Below are 12,609 nucleotides of genomic sequence, written 5' to 3'. Positions count from 1 at the left end.
GAGCTAAGTGTCAAAGAGCTGCAGATACTTATGCTTTTCTGCATGTGAACGTGTGTGTGAGAGAGATGAAGTGTGAAAACAAGAGCAGAAACTGGCCAGTGCAGTGGAAACTTTTTTTAATACTTAACAATGACATTCAGATCTGCTTAATATATCATAGTCATATTATGTTGATAAAAACAATTTTTAGATAATATAGCCTAGAACATAGCTGTGTTTATTGTGATCCTGGATGTCACTGTGGGAATGATTTAGACCAGGGATCAGCAACTCCGGTCCTGGAGGGCCACTGTCCTGCAGAGTTTAGCTCCAACCCTAATTAAACACACCTGAACAAGGCAATCAGTGTTTTCAGGATTACTAGATAGATACAGGCAGGTGAGTTTTTATCAGGGCTGAAGCTAAACTCTGCAGGACAGTGGCCCTCCAGGACCGGAGTTGCTGATCCCTGATTTAGACTAAAGGTCAAAACAAAAGGTCAAAAATCTCACAGAGAGCTGATCATCATGGGACTTTTCATATTTATCAGCAGTTTATGACCAATTTACATGAAACAATCTTTTTTAAACTTCAGATTCAGTAATTTTAACTCAGTTTAATGGTGTACAGACAGTATGTCTCTCCTAAAGACCCAGCTGGAGCACCAACTAGTGGCTGAACATGGAAAACACTGTTTATTCATGCATCTGTCAATTTTGAGATTTTGGGCTTTTTTGGCTTTTCGTAAAGTGTTTTTTTTTTTTAGACTAGTAGAATGAAAACATCCAAAATACACTTTTAAGTCTATCTTTTATAGCAATTTATCTATTTGGGTCTGTAGATTTCATTTACAGTACATCTTTAAAGGCCGTTCCCTTTCGAGAGCGGTAACTCTACGTTGTGTAGCTAACGCTGCGGGAACTCCTCCCTTCTCCACTTTTGTTGAAATCTTATGGGCTAACACCAGCTTGGAACAGCTGGCCAATTGCTCTGCTAGCTAACATCGGCAGTAAGAAACAAACTATGATCCAATGTTGTTTTGATAATCTACATGGATTGTTGTAGTGGCCTTTCTACAATAAGCCATGGTAAAAATTACTATAATCCGTTCAAGGAGTTGATAAGCAGACAGATTAGCTAGCTAGCTAGCTAGTTGATAAGTTGTCCACTTCCACTTTATAAACAGCTAAAGTTTACGTTACGTCGCTGTTGTAGCGGTCAGCTACTTTAGCGATGTTTAACGTTAGCTACATAACGTTAGCAATATATGTAGAATCCAGGACCAGCAGAGCAGAGGGAAGTGTCAGGGAGACAAAGTATTTAGATGAAGTGAGCTGGTTTGACCACGGAGATGGGATATGAGATGAGTCACTTTCATCGGTCACTGTCAAATCCTCATTCATTGTGCCTGACCCTTCCTACAGGTAAACTGATTTTAGTGCTCTCTCCAGTTTTATGATTAGATGGTAGCCTAGACTGGTCGAATATTTGCCAACCGTGGCCAAAGTAAGCTGTAGATTAGAATTTTAGGTCTGCTGTTAAAATGTAGTTAGTCAAATCCCCCCAACACTTGTTGTTTTGCTTATTTGGTAACACTCTGATGTGTGTTTTCGTAGCTATCTGCTAGCTGCGTTGCTAACTAGCTGCCACGCTGACTTGTTTATTTTTTTCGGCCGTCTGTAACTCCCAACAGTCAGTGCACTGATAACAAGCAACATACAAAACAAAACATTGTTGCTTTTACTTCCACAAACAAAACACGAAATGAACAGACAAGAAAACAAACAAACAAAAAACAACCACAATACTACAAGAAACAAACAGGACCGAAAAGGTGTAGGCTGAAGCCTGAGCTTATTAGCTACACCTACCCTTTTTACATGAATTAAATTATTTCATATGAAGATGAAAGTTCAGAAACTAAGTTTACGCTATATAACCCAGTACAACATAAAACACACATATTTTATGTACCTTCTGGTATTCACACTTGCTGTTTTATATTTGTTAATCACCTTATGTTTAAATCAATTTTTTTAATCGGTCGATTGTAGACTTTGAACCCAGCCTAAAATAACCTGTATCCTATATCCTGTGAACCTATATCCTGTGAATTTGCGGTCTGTGTTCAAGTGGTTCGTGTAATTTACATTGATGTACCATCAACATGCTTGAAAGTTTTTAAAAATTAAAGGTATAGCGGAGGATCTTTCCGAATTTTAGATAAGAACCGCCCTCTCCACTTTTTGAAAAAATGCACATGCTCAACACACTACATGCTCCCGAGAGGGAACGCCTATTAAACGTGTGCGAGGTTCTCCTCGTGCACGCTCTGTTTACAAGTTGCTGTCGGCATCACTCATACAAGATTACTTTCCAAAAGAAGATTTGCACTTTTTCACCAAATAGCATGCCAAACTTTACCTGTCGAGTAGAAACTTCGCGACTGAGGCATCAGTGGGAAGCCCAACCTGTGTTTTCAGCGCACGCCATCGTGTGAAACAATCTCCCAAAAACACTCTGATCTTGTTTCTCTCTTCTGAGGCCTTTCTCTTCTTCTCTTACAGTTCGTACAAACTTTTTCTCTTGCGACCCTCAGACATTTTCAAAGGACCCGGTGAAACGGCGAGCTTCAATGAATGGCTTAAACCGTAACTCTAGCTCACCACCACACATAAACACCTGAAAGTGCGCATGCGCAGAAAGCGAAAACTAAGGGACGAGCACGTACGACGGCCTTACGTTACATATCACCAGAATGATTGACACTTAGGTGGACCAATAGTTTACACTACCCACCCGGAAAAAGAAAATCCTCCGCTATACCTTTAATATTAAACGAATATACAAACGTGCCATGATGAAGTTGGTGAATTGTTAATGCCCCCCTTTACACTTTTTAACATCTTCATCAACTTAAATTGCTAAAGATGGATGGATGCATGCACATTTGTCATGTATAGTACTGTATGTCAAATTATGACCCTGTCATTTAAAGCAACACTAAGGAACTTTCCTCTTCGGTCCCCCTACAGGTTGGAAGTGGAATTGTCCATTACCGCTGTCGTAAATAATTTTGACGCCCGCAGTCGACTGTCACACGCACGCTTGCTGTTTATCCAGCACCGGCTTTGGATGAACGATGTCCACAGACAAGGTAGAGTATGTTGCATGATTTCACGAAAGTATGATGTATTTCGACATCAGAAACGAAGATAAACAAAAAAATGACGATTGTAACGCTTGCCGTAAAGCAAGTCAAATTTGTAGTTTTCTTATGTCTCATTCAAACTACAGAAACGCGACCCGATCTGGCAAACTTGCCTAGTGTGGTTATAGCCGATATAGGGTTGCAAAGCGAATGCAGAAGTGTCGTTCACCCTGTTACGACTTGATGAACCACTGATACGATTTTGGAAACATTATTTTAAGGTAAAAAATTTTCCTTAGTGTTGCTTTAAATTAAATTGCCTTTCTTCCATGTTTAGTGTTCACTCCAGTATATGATCATCTGAACAGGTGTAGCCTACTACACAAGGGCTAAGGTGTATTTAGTATTTGTGACCATTTTTTTGTCTAATTCAACCTTCCTTTACTTAGCAGCATTCCAATCTCCTTCAACTCCCAATCACACCTACCTCATCCAACCCTACAGTCGTCCTCTTTAAAAGCGTCACCAACGGCTCTTTTAAAAGCCATTCTTCTCTCTCTTCTTTTTTTTTACTCTGTTCCGTTCTTTACCTCTCCCAACGTCTTCAGTTTCTCTTTTCCCAAGTTTTGTCCTCACTCTCTTACACTCCTTCACCTCTCTCTCTCTCCCTCATTTTTCTCTCTCTTTCTCTCTCTGACACACACACACACACACACTGTCAGGGTTCTGTCCCTTCCGTCTGGGTTATTCTGATTGGTGACAGAGCTCTGATATTCCCAGTTTGTCCTGTGTTGTTTAGTTTGGTTATTGTGAGCACATGGCTTGTCTTGTATTCCTTGTGCCATGTGCTCTCATGTCAATTGTCTAGCCCCTCCCATCTCGTTATCTCATTATTGGTTTATCTTCCCCACCTGCTTTGTTCGTTACCTTCTTTTGTTTGTTCCCTATTTAGTCTCCCTGTGTTTGCAGTCCTGCGCTGGTTCGTTATCTATGCTCCCTCGTGTTTCATGTTCTACCTGATGCCTGTCTTGTTTTTCCCCCTCGGGGAGGTTTTTGTTTGTAGTTTTGTTTTATTTTGATTATTTAATAAATACCCTTCTTCCTGCACTTGAATCCTCGCTTCACCATTTTTCCCATCCTGTGACAGAACGAACCAGCCATAATGAGGTGTTGTAAACTTTTTCAGCAAAACCAGGAGACGTTTGGGATACGTTCAAGAAGTTATATTCTTTATTGAGGACGTTGCTGCATTTCTTCCAAACAGTCTAACTAACATACTTTACATGGTTTCTTTATAGGCATTTTAAGAGGAGGGACTTTTGAAGGTGGAGACAAATTCAAACAAAGCATGTAAATGAGTATACAGGTTAAGGTAACACCCTAGACTGTGAGGGTCTGGCCAATCTTAATTTAATCAGCATAAGGCTCCAAGAGCCATTTGGGTCCGAAAGCCATTTGCAGAACAAAAGGTGAGATTCTCAGTGAATCATTCGTGTGCTAATCCAATCAGCCTGACTGTATCACCCATACCTTCACATAATAACAGAGACAAAAGCACAGCTGTACATTGAGCTTACTGGTCAGGAAATGCATAAGGAAAAGTCTCAGGAATTGACTCATTTAGAGCAACAGGACTGGCCAGAATCTCTTGATATACTCATCATAACCGCTGCTAAACTTTCTCAGTCTATATTGGAAACTAAATTAAACATTTAATAAAATATGTAATCCAACAGAGGATTCAGCGGAAGGAATCACACCAGCCACCAGTCTCTCCTATTTCATGCCCGCGTTATGAACGCATTGTGAAGTTCACTGCCTTAAGTTCCCTTCGTCAGAAGGGGACAAATGTGAAGGACTTTGCCCTGGAATTTTGCTCTGCTGCAGATGGGCTGGGGCTGGGTGAAATGGCCCTTAAGGACCTGTTTAATTATGCCCTTGAGGAGCCGTGGATGTGTGGACTATGGCAGGGCTGGAGCGTTTGACGTTCTGGAAGTTCATTGCCTTTCTGGTCCAACGAGAAAGTCCTCCTGTTAGGCAGCCTGCAGCATCCCTAGTGGGTCCCGAAGAGGCTGCAGTGCTCCCAGGTGGTCCCAAGAGGCCTCCAGCATCCCTAGGGGGTCCCAGAGAAGCTGCAGCAACCCCAGGGGACCTCGGAGAACCTGCAGCATCCCCAGAGGGTCCCGAAGAGGTTGCTGTGCCCTCAGTAGGTCCCGAGGAGACTGCCGTGATCCCTGTGGATTCCGGAGAGACCGCGACATCTACTCGCTCTCGGAGACGGCGGAGGAGGAGGAAGATTTCCTGCCCCCCAAATGACCCGGAGGTCATTCCTAAGCCTGCTGTTAGTCCTGAGACTGTTCCCAGGCTCATCGCCCTGCCGGCGCCTCGCCCTGCCGGCGCCACCCCAGCGCCTCGCCCTACCGGTTTTATCCTTCGTTTGGTTTTATCCTATTGTTTAGTTTGTCCTACAGCAAGAACAGAAGGGATTTTGAAAATGAGATAAACGGGTCGCCTACTCGCCCTGCCGGCGCCGCCCCAGCGCCTCGCCCTACCGGTTTTATCCTTGGTTTGGTTTTATCCTATTGTTTAGTTTGTCCTACAGCAAGAACAGAAGGGATTTTGAAAATGAGATAAACGGGTCCAAAATGGACCCGGGCCAGATGAGCCAGAATTTTTATGAGTCCGTTGCGGGTCCGCTGCGGATGAATGTATCAATTTGTATCAATGTATCAATCTTGACGATGTAGTAGGACTGCACGGTAACATGGAGGTAGAAACAAGGGCAGAAGCACAACACATCAGACCAACGTAGGACTTTTTGCTGAAATGAAAGAATATTAACATTAACTAAATATTATTATATTAACATAATAAATGCTTAGTTAAAATTAATTCATAACATATAAGATGGAAACAAAGGTCACTTTAAGGTATTCTGAGTACATGGGTAACCAAGCAGCTGCAAGTTAAATATAGAGGTTTTCTTATCAGTGCACTACTTGTGGGTATGTTGCTCCTAGTACAGACTTATACATATTGTATCTACTGACAATGCCATTCAATCCCATGATAACGTTAAAACCAAGTCACCATTCAAGCTGGGTTTGATTGATCGTACCAATAAACATACTACATTGCATAACAGCAATGTGTCACCGGGTGACGAATAGGAACTGCGACGAACGGAACGAGTTCCCTTGGGGAAACAGTTCCGGTGTAACACCAGGCCGCCATTTTGATGAGCAACAGCTGCAGTGGATAATCAAGTGGCTATTTGAGCGTGTGTTGGGAACGAGTGAGTGTGCGTGGCGGTTTGAAAAGAGAAGCGGCAGTTTGAAGAGACGAGTGCGCAGGCAAGCAGAGCGGTCGCGATCAAAGTCGAGGTTACGAGAAGACGAGAGGCAGAGGCGGCAGGACGGCAGCGGAAGTAAAGACGGTTGGCATGGCGAGGGAAACAAGTGGGGTCTGAATTGCAGATTGTTGGTCGAACTTGGTGTCTCCCTTTTGAAAGTATCATCATAGTGGATCTGCCGGCCTCAACGAGCTGAAGTGAAGGTACACTTTTCACTGTTAAGCGGTGTGTCATTGCAGTGTCTGACGATTGAAGTGAGCATGTTGGATATTTAAAGTGGTTTGATACATGCACGAGTGTTTGAACGTTTGATGTTACCAGCACTCTGAAAGCTTAGTCGGAGACCGTCTAGTCTGGTGGAGTACCAAGAATTAATGTGAACATAGAGGACCTGATATCCGCCACCGCATTCTGCCATCGCTGCCCTGTGGTAAGAAGACTCAGTTGTTAACTGCTGGATTCTGTACTCACCACTGTTGTTCTGTGAACATAGAGAACCTGTTATCCGTCACTGCATGCTGCCATCGCTGTTCTGTGGAAAGAAGACTTGGTTGTTAACTGCTGGATTCTGTATTCACCACTGCTGTTCTGTGAACATAGAGAACCTGATATCCGCCATCACATTCTGCCATTGCTGCCCTGAGGTAAGAAAACTCAGTTGTTAACTGCTGGATTCTGTATTCACCATTGCTGTTCTGTGAACATAGAGAAACTGCTATCCGCCACTGCATTCTGCCATCGCTGCCCTGTGGTAAGAAGACTCAGTTGTTAACTGCTGGATTCTGTACTCACAACTGTCGTTCTGTGAACATAGAGAACCTGTTATCCGCCACTGCGTTCTGCCATCGCTGCCCTGCGAGGGATCCTATTATCCGTCGCTTCACCCCAACTGCCGCTGGCCTGTGAAAGGAAGGTGACACCCAGTTATCCGATGCTGTCCTGTGAAAAGAGAAAGCCCACTGTCTGCTGCCACCCACCTGTAGTCCCTTGTACCCTGCCCGCCATCTACTGCTGACTACTGCATTTCATCTGACGGTCATTGCCGTCTGCCTACCATATACTGCTCATTGCTCCCCAGTGCCGCTGCTAGCCATTTTGGTGCCCTAAGCATAATTCCTTTATGATGCCCCCCACCCCGACCCCGAGAAGAAAAACGTTTGTTTTTGCCAGTTTAACTTTATATTACCAATCATAAAACTCAATACCAATAACACAATAGCAGCATCACAGTATAAAACTTAAGAACGCTAAAAAGAGAAAGTAAAATCTTCACAGCTTTGCTGACTTTGTAAACATATGTAGAATAGCCAACACAAACTACACATTTGAAAGTGCAAATTTTTCTTCAGTAAACAGATTAGCAAAATAAAAAAAATTATCAAAATAATCCAGACATGTTTTTCCCAAATTCAATGTCACTTTGAATAAATTACATTTATTAGACAAAATATTCAAACAAAGAATCTCATACCGGAAAAATGATAAACATTTAAAACTGAAAGCATGGCAGCCAATGACTTCTCCCCCTTTATTCCTTATGTATCAACTATTTGATAAATCTTATATAATATATATAAATGCATAATATAATGGGGTGCAATAATGCACACAATTAAACAGTATTGTTTGCTTTATATCATTCATAATGACATTTTATATTTTTTATATATTTAACAGAGATTGTTAGCCTACCATGTGCACTGCACTGACTGCTAATGTTAACTGTTACTGAGAGTATTAACCACCACCGTCACGTCAAAATAAACCATTAACTACTGCTCAATATCTAAAGAAAGATAGTACAGAAAGTAACAGCTAGCTGGCGTCCGTTATTTGTAAAATAGGTAATGTTTAACTGTAAAATCTCAATTTAGCTTGCACCGAAGTTATACGTTATAACATAGTTTGCTAACATTGTCAGCAAGTTCGAGGCGCATTACGATTAGCAGCAGCACATGCAGCACATTCCCTTATTTAAGAATGATTAAACATGGACTTACCTGCAAGTGATGCACGGGCATCATCTCGCAGTTTCTTCTTTCTTTTCTCAGATCCTAACTCCTGCTGTCTTTTAGGGGCCATTTCCAAAAAAGTTGCCTACTGTCTGTCTGTCAAACTTCGTCTGCGCTCGCAAAAGCGCCCGCGCGAACAACCGGCACGGCCGCACGGACCATCCAAAGCGGGGGGCGGTACTTTCTAGACTAGAGCAATTAAATTATCTTGTGCCCCCTTTTTTGTTACATATACATGGCTAAAATGTGCCTAATAATATATTTCTATAGGCTAATGAAATAATATCGGCATTATAATTTTTCTTTTTTCATTAGATTATTTGTGGTGCCCCCTCAGCACTTGGTGCCCTACGCACAGTGCGTGATGCGCGTGGTGGGAGTGGCGGCGCTGTTGCTCCCCACCAAAAGGTCCTGGTCCTCCGTCCAATCCCCGTTGTCCTGTGAAAGAGAGGTGACACTCAGTTATCTGATGCTGTCCTGTGAGAAGAGAAAACCCACCGTCTGTCGATCCTTACCTGTAGCCTCCTGTGTCCTGCCCACTACTTACGTTGGTCTGCTGTCTGCCATCTGAAGGTCCTGGCCTCTGGACCAATTCAGTTTGGCACATTTGAGTAAGCAACATTTGCTCCAGGAAAAGGCACAGCAGTTGATGTCTGCTCAATTTGAATAAATGTGACAGCCAAAAAAACAAAAAACAAAACAACAGTTTAAAACAACAATTCCTACCACTGGACGTGAAGACTCCTCTCCTCTGTCAACCACAACAGCCTCCTCCTCTCCTCTGTCAACCACAGTAGCCTCTCCAGTTTTTTGGGGGGCTTTGAACATCCATCCATCCATCTTCTTCCACTTATCCGGGGCTGTGTCGCAGGGGCAGCAGTCTAAGCAGGGATGCCCAGGCCTCCCTGGACACTTCCTCCAGCTCTTCCGGGGGGACACAGAGGCGTTCCCAGGCCAGCCGGGAGACATAGTCCCTCCAGCGTGTCCTAGGTCTTCCCTGGGGCCTCCTCCTGGTGGGAAGGCGACCAGGAGGCATCCGGAAAAGATGCCCGAGCCACCTCAGCTGGCCCCTCTCGATGTGGAGGAGCAGCGGCTCTACTCTGAGCCCCCCCCCATTGACCGAGCTTTAAGGGATCGCCCAGCCACCCTGCGGAGAAAGCTCATTTCGGCCGCCTGTATCCGGGATCTTGTCCTTTCGGTCATGACCCACAGCTCATGACCATAGGTGAGAGTAGGAACGTAGATTGACTGGTAAATTGAGAGCTTCGCCTTGCGGCTCAGCTCTTTCTTCACCACGACAGACCGGTATATTGATTGCATTACTGCAGAAGCTGCACCGATCCGTCTGTCAATCTCCCGTTCCATCCTTCCCTCACTCGTGAACAAAACCCCAAGATACTTGAACTCCTCCACCTGAGGCAGGAACTCTCCACCAACCTGAAGTGGGCAAGCCACCCTTTTCTGACTGAGAACCTTGGAGGCGCTGGCCTCGGATTTGGAGGCGCTGATTCTCATCCCAGCCGCTTCACACTCGGCTGCAAACCGTCCCAGTGCATGCTGAAGGTCCTGGTCTGATGGAGCCAGCATGACAACATCATCTGCAAAGAGCAGAGATGAGATCATGTGGTCCCCAAACCTGACACCCTCCGGCCCCTGGCTGCGCCTAGAAATTCTGTCCATAAAAATTATGAACAGTACCGGCGACAAAGGGCAGCCCTGCCGGAGTCCAACATGCACCGGGAACAAGTCCGACTTACTGCCGGCAATGCGAACCAGGCTCCTGCTCCGGTCATACAGGGACCGGATAGCCCTTAGCAAAGTGCCCCGGACCCCATAATCCCAGAGCACCCTCCACAAGATGCCGCGAGGGATCGAATGTCTTCTCCAAGTCCACAAAGCACATGTGGATTGGTTGGGCAAACTCCCATGAACCCTCCAGCACCCTGGAGAGGGTATAGAGCTGGTCCAGTGTTCCACGACCGGGACGAAAACCGCACTGTTCTTCCTGGATCCAAGGTTCTACTATCGGCCGTGTTCTCCTTTCCAGTACCCTGGCATAGACTTTCCCGGGGAGGCTGAGAAGTGTGATCTCCCTATAGTTGGAGCACACCCTCCGCTCCCCCTTCTTAAAAAGAGGAAACACCACCCCAGTCTGCCAGTCCAAAGGCACTGTCCCCAACCGCCACACAATGTTGCAGAGGCGTGTCAGCCAAGACAGCCCCACAACATCCAGAGACTTGAGTACTCGGGCGGATCTCATCCACCCCGGTGCCTTGCCACCGAGGAGTTTCTTGACTACCTCGGTGACTTCAGCTTGGGTGATGGACGAGTCCACCTCCGAGCTCTCAACCTCTGCTTCCTCAATGGAAGACGTGACAGTGGGATTGAGGAGATCCTCAAAGTATTCCTTCCACCGTCCGATGACATCCCCAGTCGAGGTAAACAGCTGCCCACCTCCACTGAAAACAGCATTGGTAGGGCACTGCTTCCCCCTCCTGAGGCGCTGGACGGTTTGCCAGAATCTCTTCGAGGCCGACCGTTAGTCCTTCTCCATGGCCTCACCGAACTCCTCCCATGCCCGATTTTTTGCCTCCAGAGATGCAGCAGCCCCCTACTCTTCACTCAGAGATGCTGCTGCAGCCCCCTCCTCTCCACTCAGAGGTGGAGCAGCCCCCTCCTCTTCACTCAGAGATGCTGTTGCAGCCCCCTCCTCTCCATTCAGAGGTGGAGCAGCCCCCTCCTCTTCACCCAGAGATGCTGCTGCAGCCCCCTCATCTTCACTCAGAGATGCTGCTGCAGCCCCTTCAATCTTCACTCAGAGGTGGAGCAGCCCCCTCCTCTTCACCCAGAGATGCTGCTGCAGCCCCCTCATCTTCACTCAGAGATGCTGCTGCAGCCCCCTCCTCTCCACTCAGAGGTGGAGCAGCCCCCTCCTCTTCACTCAGAGATGCTGTTGCAGCCCCCTCAATCTTCACTCAGAGATTCTGCTGCAGCCCCCTCCTCTTCACACAGAGATGCTGCTGCAGCCCCCTCCTCTCCACTCAGAGGTGGAGCAGCCCCCTCCTCTTCACTCAGAGATGCTGTTGCAGCCCCCTCAATCTTCACTCAGAGATGCTGCTGCAGCCCCCTCCTCTTCACACAGAGATGCTGTTGCAGCCCCCTCCTCTCCATTCAGAGGTGGAGCAGCCCCCTCATCTTCACTCAGAGATGCTGCTGCAGCCCCCTCAATCTTCACTCAGAGATGCCGCTGTAGCCCCCTCCTCTTCACACAGAGATGCTGCTGCAGCCCCCTCCTCTCCACTCAGAGGTGGAGCAGCCCCCTCCTCTTCACTCAGAGATGCTGCTGCAGCCCCCTCATCTCCACTCAGAGGTGCAGCAGCCCTCTCCACTCCTGAGACAGGCTTCTGGTTTCCTGTGTTGTATATTAGAAGTTCAACATTTCCAAGCAATACCTTTCCAAAAAGTATGTTGAAAAAGTGCACGTTACCTTTCTTCCTCTTCCACTTCCTCTTCTCTCCACGCCTACTCCGCTCATCCTCTGGAGTCCACGCTATCATAGTCACACATAAAGTAAATCTTAACTATGCAAAACATTTATAACTCAACAATAAGGTATCCATTTTCATGAGCTTGCATTATATCAGCACCAAAGATCAATTGCTCAAAAACTGCTTATTCGACCTGAGTGTGCATGTACTATGTGGTAGTTTAGTCAGTGTCTGTACAGTGTCTGTTTAGTTTAGTCAGTACAGTGTGAAGTCAAATAAATGTTGGCAAGCAAACCATACCTTGTAAAAGAACATTGTACAGCATGTTAATTTTTTTCAGCATCACTTCTGTCTCATTTGACATGCTGTATGGGCAGATGACCTTTGTGTCGTATCTTGACATTTTATCATCATAGACCCCATAAAATAAAAGGGGTCTGAGTCCAAGGGCCTTCATTTTCTCCATCTGAAAGAGGTCAAGAATCATTCATTGTCATGTCATACGTAGATGAAAAATCTATGTGAGTAGTCTGAAAATACTTATCATTAAGAAATATGCCATAAGTGACACTGGGGTTGGTAAGGGATATACCTGGGTCAAAGCCATAAAAATCCATTTTACCAACT

This window comes from Scardinius erythrophthalmus (genome assembly GCF_964197995.2).
Source record: "Scardinius erythrophthalmus genome assembly, chromosome: 2".
Lineage (NCBI taxonomy): Eukaryota > Metazoa > Chordata > Actinopteri > Cypriniformes > Leuciscidae > Scardinius > Scardinius erythrophthalmus.
The sequence above is the reverse complement of the archived record's forward strand: the minus strand, read 5'-3'. Positions refer to the sequence as shown.